This window comes from Sturnira hondurensis, unplaced genomic scaffold (assembly GCF_014824575.4).
Source record: "Sturnira hondurensis isolate 20B ecotype Veracruz unplaced genomic scaffold, ASM1482457v3 Scaffold0001509, whole genome shotgun sequence".
NCBI lineage: Eukaryota > Metazoa > Chordata > Mammalia > Chiroptera > Phyllostomidae > Sturnira > Sturnira hondurensis.
In genome coordinates, this window is record NW_028074140.1 from 7,545,496 (window position 1) to 7,557,455 (window position 11,960).

Consider the following 11,960-nt stretch of genomic DNA (forward strand, 5'->3'; position numbering starts at 1 on the left):
GTCTTTCTGGGAGAAATTACTAGATGTTGCAGACTGTAATTTCCAGAGGCAGACGCAGAGGTAGAGTTTGGAGTGCAAGACATTCCTCAAAGATCAAAACTTACCAAAGAAAGACTGAAGCCAGATGGCAGAGAAAGAATCAAGCTGTGAGGCAAGCCAGCGAAGTCCTGCCCTGCCCTCCAGGGTGCTGTCAAGTAAGCACCGCCCCTGGGAATTGTAGCAGTTGTATCCAGGGGGCTGACATGGCCCAGTCTTTACCCTGCTGCCTCATTCAGTCCATATGTGGGCTGCCCCCGGAAGACAGATAGTGGCTGATGAGATAGACCAACTCCCTGAAGCTGAGTCTCAAGTCCTTCCTTGAAGGAGAATCAGGCAGGCACATCATTCCATCTATCAGAAGAGTGTTCCCTGAAAGCATGTCCTCCTCCCTTTCTGGATGAAGAAAGATGGCCCTTCTTGGCTGTCTTGCAGTTGGGCAGGCATCTGATTCTTTGTAGACAATGGAAATCCCATGTGTGAGTCTCCTATTTCTCTTTTCCTATGCCACGCTCACCAAGGGGACTGCATGTTCCAGATGATGCAGCTGCAGGACAGAGAAGCTTCCATCTGCAGGTTTGGCAGAGCGGCTCCAAGGACATGATTCAGGAGGGTCCAACCTTTCAGGTGAAACATAATGAGGAATTGTCACGGTTCTTAAGGAAGCCTGTGACGTGCTCAGATGTGCCTTAAGGAAGATCAATTCAACTACAATATGCAAAACTTTTGAAAATGGATGAGGATGGAGGCAGACAACTTATTAGCTGCTGTTTGAGTGAGATGACAAGGGAAAACGATTCACAGTTAAAGGCAGAACGCTGCAGTTAAGGGTTAACTATACTATTTGGTGACAGAATGGATGGAGGGCAGAGTAAGCAGTCTGGGAGTGAGGCTGGTGTCATTTATCGTATTTCCATCAGAGTGGCTTGGATAGGACAAGGAAGCAGATAATGTTCACTAAATGCTTGCATACCAGCCATTCTGCTAATCATTTTGCGTGCACTGCTCCATCTTCTCAACAGTCACTAGGCATCCCTCCCACTTGGTTTGCAGAACCCTAGCTTCATTTAGGAACTAGTTGTCATGTATCTTTAGGGGGCCTCTCTATCCCTGGGGATAAAAGTGTTCATTAGTCTATACCAATCATTATAATTCTAGGTCCATTATTGGTGATTTCTAAACATGGTCATGTTACCAAAAATCAAGACAGTCTGTTGAGAGTCTTTTGTAATCATTTTTCTCATGAATAAAAAAGGGGGAAATAAATTAGGGACTTGCTGGTTCTACCTTGGGGCACTGCCATGTGAGGTGCTGATGCTAAGAGCTCCTATGTGTTTGGGGGCCTGAAAGAGTAAATTCAGAGACAGTGACTGAGAGCCCTCATATTATGGAGTCATTGAGTTAACCAACTCTTTTACAGCCTACCTTGGGCTACATGAATGTGAGGAAGCACATTTTTCCCATTGTTTACATTAGTTTTAGTTTATCCAGTTACTTGCACCTAAAGACCCCTAATGATATAAATACATGGGTGGGCAGAAGTAGGTTTACAGTTGCATTGTGACATTCTTTTGAGTTAATAAAGCTACGTAATGATCATTACTTGCATATCTTTTTTCCATATAAACAACTGTCTGTAAACCTACCTTTTCCCACCCCTGTGTTTTCGTGTTGTCGTCCATGTTTCACGGAGGTTGGAGAATAAGCAAGGGCATAGCCCAAACTCCCCAAATCTACCAGCAAGAGTGGGAGATCCTTGCCCTGGCTGGTGTAGCTCAGTGGATTGAGCATGGGACTGCGAACCAGAGTATCACGGTTTGATTCCCAGTCAGGGCACATGCCTGGGTTGTAGGCCAGTTCCCAGCAGGGGATGCATGAGAGGCAACCATACATTGATATTTCTCTCCCTCTCTCCTTCCCTTCCCCTCTAAAAATAAATAAATATTTTTTTTTAAAAAAAAAGAGTGGGAAATCCTTTCAGGGATTCGGTTGTCAGCCCAATGTAAGGATTAAAATCTTAAATGCCATTATTTGGGAAGAGAATTTGCTTTTTAATTTTCTTCCTGAAACCTGACCTAAGGATTTTACAGTCTCAAGTTTTCTTCTCAATTTGTAAGACATCCTTTGTATCACAGAATTTCAAAATCACAGCCTTTTCCCCTTACTTCCTGCTGCGACTCTTAAATATTTCACTGCCCCCCTCACCACAGTAGATGAAAAGTGTCATTAGCTCTAAATTGTTGTTCACGACTATTAAAAAACGGACTATGGAAAATCAAACTTCATTAGTGGCTGGTGTGTAATTCTGGGACATCTAACAGGACTGCCCTAGGCTCTGAGGATCACAGGATTGGGGATGGCTGTTACAGCGGCTGCAGACTTTTCAAAGACTGACTGTTTTCTGTTGAACGGCTATCCAAAGGTTACAACTGATGAGTGTGCCAAACCAAATTCCCAGATTATGTCTTTTGTTTCCATTACTTAGGTGAGACTATTCTTTTCATCAGGATAAAATTGTTTATATGTTTTCTTCCCATAATAAAAACCTCTAATAGCATAACCTTGAGAAAATGCACTTTCATTTTAATTTTATAGTAGTTCTCTAATGAAGGCAAGACATTTCTTTTTTCCTTGTTTTTTTAAATCCTTGCCCAAGGATATGTTTATTGATTTTAGAGAGAGAGGAAGGGAGAGAGAGAAATATCAATGTGAGAGAGAAACACTGATCAGTTGCCTTCCATGTATGCCCCAGCTGGGGCTGCGACCCAGAACCTAGATATATGCCCTGACTGGGGATCAAAACCTGCAATCTTTTGGTTCAGAGGAAGATGCTGCAACCAACTGAACCACCCAGTCACGGTGGTTCAGAAATATCTTGCTGGAGGCAAGATATTTCTGAAGAGCAAACAAAACTAGAAAAATCATGTATTCCAAACCAATAAAGAAATCATAGAATGTTACCCAAATCTTAACTCCTACCCAGTATTTTTCTGAGTTTTATTTTTTAGTTCCAAGTTGAGTATTAAAGCATAGAGAACAATAATATAAATACAAAATTAGTACTTCTCCATTGCTTTCAGCATAGTGGCTAACTTTTCTTCCTAAAAGTCTCTCATCTCTCAGTGTCTAGGACCTCGCACACCTGACTGAGTGTCTACATTGTCAGCTGCTTCACATCAGTCTCCTGGGCCAGTTCCTTCCCCCCAATAAACCACCAAGTATCCTTGGCTCTCTCATCTGCCCTAAATATGCTTTCCCTCCAGGGAATACTTTTTCAACCTGTTTGCTAAGACTTCCACATCTATACCTGAAGACAAAAATCGCTCTCAAACACCAAACTCATGTATCCAACACACAACTTGCTATTGTCTAAATATGTTTTAATAAACATTTTAAAATTAAAACAGCCAGGAGAGAACTTTTGATTCTCCAGAGGAACCAACCACCAAACTAGCTCCTTCCTCAGAATAACTTTTTTCAATAAATAATCCATCTAATTTCTTAAGCCAAGCTTTTAAAGATGTTCCTTGATTTTTCTCTGCTCATCAGATATCTGCATCTCCAAGTTTACATATCAGTCATCAACATACCATGTACTCAATACAATTTGCCTTCAGAACATGCTCTAGACCTGGCTGGTATAGCTCAGTGGATTGAGCACAGGCCTGTGAACCCAAGGATCATGGTTCTATTCCAAGCCAGAGCACATGCTTGAGTTGCAGGCCAGTTCCCAGCAGGGGACACATGAGAAGCAACCATACATTGATATTTCTCTCCCTCTCTCCTTCCCTTCCCCTCTAAAGATAAATAAATAAAATCTTTTAAAAAAATTTTAAAAAGAACATGCTCTAAATCTGCCTTCTTGTTCCTCATTTCTACTGTAAAAACCATCACTGACCACTCCGATTATTCACAGCTGCCTAGCTGGCCTCCCAGCTTCCATTCTTCTCAGCCAAGAGAGTTTTATTTTATTTTAACTTATTAACTTCACCAAGGTATGTATTACTGACATGCAATAAAAAGCAGCTCTCTTAAGGTACAATTTGATGAGTTTGTTAAGTGTACACTGCCTATAATCATCATCCCAATTAAAATATGGCATATTTTCATCACCTCCCCCCAAATTTTCCTTGTAGCAATTTGCATTTTACTCTTCCTCACTTCTGGTCCAGGGAACAACTTATATGCACTCTGTTTAACTAGAGATTAACTTTACCTGTCCTTAAATTCATAAAGTATGTACTCTTTCATGTCCTAGGTAGCTCAGCATATTTTTTTGAGATTTACAATATTGTGTGTTTAAGTAGTTTGTTCCATTTTATTATTTAGATATATGGCAATTTGTTTAAGAAAATATCAAAGAACATTTTTTTTACTTTAGAGGATAAAACCACTAAGTAGGCCATAATAAAAATATAAAATCAATCACAATGAACTCCCCCAAATTAATGGACCTTAGAGCCCAGAGAGATGATGCTAGAAAATTCACTAAATCTATCATTCATTCTACAAATCATATAATCAAAAGGATGTATATTTATAAGCCCATTTTTTCAATGGGGAAGTATTGGGGTACAGTAAGTAGTTTAAGTATAATTCATTGGCAGTGAAGTTATGGGAAAATTTGTTTTCTAGGATAAACATATAGGTGACTTAAGCTTACAATGGCATAAAATCACTTGAAAGTACCTGAGGCATCTCCCATAAAGACAATTTTCCTTTTCTCAAAATAAGGAATGGGAAATTGTCCCAGAGTATTTCCAGGTAATGTAGTCAGTTAATACTAATATAGTCAGGAGGTCCTACCAGCTTTAACAGGTTGTGTGTATGCTTTTAAAGTCTGGGCAGCCATAAAGGATTCAGCTCCACAATGTGTCTCCATTTAATGTGAAATCATATGAAAGGTAAAACAAACACTTGTTCAGTTAATTTTTTTAGTCATACGTTCATTTATTTTATTTTGTGTTGAGTGTACTCTTTGAAAAGACTGTATGGTCCTTTGTTGGGTGACTTAGTTATGCCCTCCTGATCAATTTTATTTACTTTCTATCATGAATAATTTTGTAGAAATTTCAAATAAAATTGTGAATTTGCCTAATTTTATTTAAATATTTTTTCAGGCTTCAGCTTCCCGGCTTCCCCACAGACTCAGAGGACGGCCTGGCTGTGGATGGTCAGATAGCTCCTATTTCCCGCCGACAATCCGCGACCATAACCAGTACGGAGCAGAAGGCAGCAGCGGCGGCAGCAGGTGAGGAGGAAGACAGCAGGACGGCTGCCGGCCTGTGTGGTGGACTGTGGCACCGGGGATACAAAGCTAGGATATGCTGTAAATACAGAACCACAGTTTATCATCCCTTCCTGTATTGCTATGAAGGAATCTGCAAAAGTGGGTGATCAACCCCAAAGGAGGGTGATGACCTAGACTTCTTCATTGGTGATGAAGCAATAGAAAAGCCTACATATGCAACAAAGTGGCCAATTCGCCATGGTATAGCTGAAGATTGGGATTTGATGGAAAGGTTTATGGAAGAGGTGATCTTTGAATATTTAAGGGCAGAAGCTGAAGATCATTATTTTCTCTTGACTGAACCTCCTCTGAATACTCCAGAAAACATACTGCTGATATAACGTTTGAGTCCTTCAATGTTCCAGGCTTGTACGTTGCTGTGCAGGCCGTTCTTGCCTGAGCTGCATCCTAGACCTCAAGACAAGTAGGAGAACGGAGACACTGACCGGTACGGTAATAGACAGTGGAGACGGTGTCACTCATGTCATTCCTGTGGCTGAAGGGTATGTGATTAGCAGCTGTATTAAGCACATTCCCATCGCTGGACGAGATATAACATATTTTATTTAGCAATTTCCGAGAGACCGAGAAGTAGGAATCCCTCCAGAGCAGTCCTTCGAAACTGCTAAGGCAGTAAAGGAGCACTATAATTAGGTCTGCCCAGATTTAGTAAAAGAATTTAACAAGTATGACACAGATGGTTCAAAGTGGGTTAAGCAGTATACTGGAATCAATGCTCTCTCAAAGAAAGAATTTTCCATTGATGTCGGTGGTGAGAGATTCTTGGGTCCTGACATCTTCTTTCATCCAGAGTTTGCTAATCCAGACTTTACTCAACCTATCTCAGAAGTTGTAGATGAAGTAATTCAGAATTGTCCTATTGATATTAGATGTCCTCTCTACAAGAATAGTGTCCTCTCTGGAGGGTCAACCATGTTCAGGGACTTTGGATGTAGCTGGCGAAGAGATTTGAAAAGAACTGTAGATGCCAGGCTGAAATTAAGTGAGGAATTGAGTGGTGGTAGGTCGAAGCCAAAACCTATTGATGTACAAGTCATTACACACCACATGCAGCGATACGCAGTTTGGTTTGGAGGATCGATGCTGGCTTCCACGCCTGAGTTCTACCAAGTATGCCACACCAAAAAGGATTATGAAGAAATCGGACCTAGCATTTGTCATAACAATCCAGTGTTTGGAGTCATGTCGTAAAATTGACTTCACAGTTACTGGGGTTAGGGAGGTGGGAAAGGAATAATCTTTCTGATTACTTGTTTTGGTCTGGATGGCTGGTTTTGAGGTTTTAAACCTGACTTGAAATAATGAGACCAAACATAATTATACAGGAATATTTTAATAACTCTATCAACATGCAAATGTAGAGGAAAGCCAAAAATTATTGTGTTTTTCTTTAGACTGAGTATTTGAATCTTATGTGTAACAGAAAGAAGTGGGTTTTAGTTCTTTCTGTGCCCTGATATTTTGTATATTATTGAATTATCCAAGATTTGATGGGATTTATCGGTATGTAGATAGCTCTATAATACTTGAATTATGCACATCCAAGTGTACAATGCAAGAGCTTGTTTATATTTCATACTTTTTATACTTTGAGGAAAAAGTCAAAGGAAAAACTAGTATTTGAGTACAAAAACTGTGACCAAGTAAAACATGAATTCAATAAATAGCCTCATGAGACTTGACATACACACATGCTCATGGGATTCCAGTTATTATGAAATGCTGCCATCCCCCTGTGCGCCCCAGTGGCTTTCTTTGCAAGTGCTTTTAGAACTAAGAAGTAAGCATCTTGGATGGACTCATCTCTGGTAGTGCTTTCTGATTACTCGCATTCTGTTTGTTGCTTTAAAGGAGAAGTAAAGACAAGACTGTCGGACCTGTATTACAGTTCTGTAGTGTCATTTCTTATTAAAAGGTGAATCATTTGATTACCAGAATTCATATATTTAAGGCCTAACAGCATTCTAATAAAAGCCCCAATTTCTTTTTAATATTTGTTTCAAGCTCTTTAATCCTTATAAGTTAACAATCTATTCTCTTCAAATCTCTGCAATAGTTTTCAAATCACAATGGTTGGTTAGCAAGTTGACTTTGTTATGTGCTCTAAACAAATAATTGTGAACTCTTAATATGTTGAGTGCTTTCATTTTCATAACGGGATCTCCATTTGATGTTTCATTCATATAACTCATTTGCAGTCTGAAAAATTTTTTAGTGCCAGTCCCTGACATATCACAAAAAGTTAATTTTCTTTCCATTTTAAGATATTTGAGTCATGAAGAAAACATGAAAATAAATTAAAACTGAATCACCAAAAAATTTTTTTCATATATTTTCAAGATTTGCTTCACATAGTTACCCTATTCTGTACACACAGATTTAGAATTGCTATATTTCCACGATGAATTGACACTTCTCTCTTTATGAAATCCTCCTTTTCATCTTTGTTAATATTCCTAGCTCTGAAGACTTCTTTGGTATGAAAGTATATTCTTCCATACTCTTACTATTAAACTATCTATAACGTCAGAGTTAAAATGCATTTCCTCTGGATGACATATAACTAGATTTAGCTTTTAAATCTAGTGTTCTATTCTTTGGCTTTTATTTGGAAAGTTCAGAACATTAATTAATCTAATTGTTACATGGTTATTTTTAGGGGTACCATCTGGCTATTCTTCATTTGTTTCACATATTTTTGTTCTTTTTCCTTTAATTATTTTTTACTATTTAAGTATTTTCACTATTTAATTTTTCTTTATTATGATCTTATTGGCTATAACTTCTAAGCTTAGATAGCAGGAGCTCTAGGGTTTGCAGTATGTATATTAAGGTGACGTACTCTAGCTTCAAGCAATATTATGCCATTTCAAATATAATGTAACAAGTTACTAACAGGATACTTCTATTATACCTTCCTTTTCTCTATATTCTTACTGTCAAAAATTCTACAACAATGTCATAAACCCCACAAATATATTTTATTTAAACAATATATTTTTTTAAAGTGAAAAATGAAGGAATTGTTTTAAAATTTACCCACATAGTGACTATTCGCTGTATTTCTCATTCCATATCTCACTGACAGTCAAGCCTCCTCTCTCTTTCTGTCACTCAAATCCTGCCACTCACTGCGATAATTGCACTTACCTTGCTTTTGACTGCTAAGCACCACCATCTTGTCTTTGTTATTTTGTGATACAGTCCTACTAATTGCTATCAGGATGCCCAATCCTATTACAGAATAGTCTCATTTCTTTTTATCTTCAGTGACTAGGACACGGACAGCTACTGCATTATACTTAAGGCTTATTTGCTGAATTATGACTATACCTGTAAAATACATGTGTCATAGTTAATATAAAATGGCAAGTCTGGGTTTCTAATTATATCCTTTTTTTATATGCTGGTAGCTCTCCATGATCAAGATTCTGGTAGCAATGAATTAGTTATGGTTAGATGTCAGGCCCTATTTGGCACCCATGAAACAGCATATTTGCACTTTATAACACTTTCCACAAATGCAGTGAATTAGATGGATGTCCAGGAGTAGGCACATAAGAACTCTAGGCCAAAGTGTATTTGAGTATAGGAAGCAGACTGTAAGAATGTATAAACAATGGAGGCCAGAAATTTGAGCACTTAGGGGATCGTACCTCTGTGCACTGTGCCACTGCGACATTCTTTTGCGTTAATAAAGCTATCGTAATAATCATAGCCTGCATGTCTTTTTCCGTATGAAGAACTGTAAACCTGCTTTTCCCTACCCATGCATGTGAAGTTCCTTTGCATTTTTTACTTTGGTTCCACAAGGACAGACACTATGTAGGACCTCTTAACCACTGCATATCTTATGCCCAGTATAACGCCTTGCACTAAGAAGTAACTCAATATTTTTATGATATTATAGACATGAATATGTTGAGCTTGCATCTCTGGAAAACACAGCTATGTAATAATAGAACTTTTCAAATCTTTACCAAGAAGGAATTTTAGACAGATTAGCTTGAGTGCTGAGTGCCAGGAAAGTAAAAACAAAACAAAGCAAAACAAAAAAACAAGCAACGATTCACACAGAAGTAGCACCTAGAAAAAAAAAGAGTCAGCTTTCTCCACGAAAAAGGCATGCAGATTTTGAGGCTAAAATTCAGAGTAGAAAGCACAGCCATTGTGAGGACTAGCTGCAGTCACAATCAGTTAATAAAACTCCTAAACATTTCCAATATCAAAAGCCCTCAACACTCTAAGTCAGAATTTAGTGAAATACATGCACATGTGTAGAACAGATATAGATTCTGAGGAAGTAAATGTGACGGGGGTCAGCATACATTTTCCAAAACGAGTGCCAACACTGTGTGCAGTAAAGAAGAAAGGCAAAGTGCTGTGAAGGATTCTTAGGGGACACATGTTTGGCGAAATAAAAGTAAGACATGCTTACTGGCACTAACAATGATTAGAAGGCCAAATACTGCCAGAAGGCAAGAAAGTGTTAACAATTAGGACTTATATTAATACGGTAAGTATTTAATAAGTATGTATTTTCAAAAATGCAAAAAGAAAATTTGAAATTAATTACTATCAAAGACTGAGGGTTTTTTGTTGTTGTTGGTAATCATAAAAATCACCTGAGCTCAGATTTGTTCATCCCAGCTCTGTTTCAACTATCCCTTGAGTCTCTCATTAGGCTGAGTACTACTAAAGCTGTAATACTGGTTCTATTAAGAACATATCTCATGGAAGAAACTAGGGCTTGTAAACTAAAATCAATGTTTGGCTTAAGTTACAATATGAATGCAAATCTCCATTAGCACAAGGACAGTGATAAATACAAGCCCATCAGGGACTCGGAAAATTGATGACTCAATAGGCTGATTTAAATGGGTATGACTCGCATGTCAGTAAATCTTCATTACTATGAGAAAACCAGGTTGTAACATGTTAGTGTTCTTAGAAGAAATTGGTTATTGATTACAAACAAAAGTCATAGAATCTGATACAAACATAATGAAATGAGAAGCAGAGAAATATCCTTCATGTTAATGGCAGTTGACATCGCCATGGACCTTCTTTGGAAGTAATTCAGATAGATTTTAATGGGATTTTTCTCCCACAAGAAACATTTTCCAAAGCCTGAAATTTATTGTGTCCATTCCCTGTGATGTGTGGCAGGATTTATTTTCTCGAGTAATGGCTTTAAGCCCATAGAGCTTTCTTCAGTTTGGACTTATAACCTCCTTGTTCTAATTTCTTTCTTAGTTTATGATTAAATGGAATAGCACCTATAAATCTTCACAAGTAATCATTAATTTCTTATAGGCATTTTTCCTATGCAGTATCAAAATAATTTTTGAATATGTACTTTTGTGTGCCGGCATCAGTCTTTCAAAAACACTCAGCTAATTATATCTTTTGTTCTATGTCTGAACTTCTACATTATTGTCTGCCTTGATTTTTCATGGATTATCTTTTTGCATTAGATATTCTATATCATGAAACAAGAAGTGATTTTAGTATTAAAACAATAGTTGGAAAATATTTTTTAAAATAACTTATTTTTAATAAAGAGTATACAAATGACCTTATACCTGAGATCTAAAAGGGATTTTCCCCATTACTGCCTTACGGCACATAAACTATAAATAAAATAATACTGGGAATAAATACTCTTAGTAGGAAAGAATAATTAATTTATCAATAAATTGGTCTGCAATTGAGCTTTAGCTACCAACTTTGTGTATCAAGTTCAGAAATAATTTTACTTTAGGCAGAATGCACTGGTATAAAAATGTAATCTGAGTTCAAATTTTGTTGTTAAATTAAAATGTAGAAATATATTATAAAGTATGAATAAGCATTAACACCATAAGACATCTGTTTGAGCTCATAAATTCTAAAAACAGTCAATAATTATTCATTGCTTTGCAAATCTTGAATGGTAAACATTTTACTAGAATCAGCCTTTTTTTTACCCTGATATCTGAAGTACATTTGTACAAAAAATACATTACTTGAATATTTACATATGTTATTTAAAACTATAACTGTGAATAGTATGAATACTATTTGGTCAAAATGAAGTAAAAATGCTTAACAAAATGTATACCTTAGTACAAAACCATAGAAAAAATTAGAAAAACTAAAAATATCAATATTTAAAATGTGAGTGTGTGAAACACAGTTTATTCTTGTATTATTAATTATTATTATATTATTTATTATATCATTTTTCATACCAACAACTATAAACCTACTTTTGTCCCACCCTGTATTTTTATAGTTTATTTGGACTTAAAAAATGTACCTGACTACTACCATAAACTTTATATCAATAAACTTTACAATATGAAATGGAAAAACTTTTTGGAAAACACAGCTTAACCAAAATTGACAAAAGATACAGAAAGTTTAATATCACTTTAAGTACTATAGAAATTCGATTAATTATTAGAAATCTTTTCATAAAATGCATATTATGCTACTGATGAATTCTATCAGATTTATAAGAAATAGGTAGTACAACTAACTTTATGAAAACATGTTCAAAGATTGTAGAAGGGGGAAAACACTTTCCATTGTAATTTATGTGGCCATGATAATCGCAATGCCAAAATTT

The 11,960-nt window shown here is 36.8% G+C and overlaps 1 pseudogene; it reads left to right on the forward strand.

The window, feature by feature from the left end:
- The first annotated feature begins 5,251 nt into the window (after window positions 1–5,251).
- Window positions 5,252–7,338, forward strand: LOC118975181 (actin-related protein 3-like; annotated as a pseudogene).
- Window positions 7,339–11,960: the final 4,622 nt, after the last annotated feature.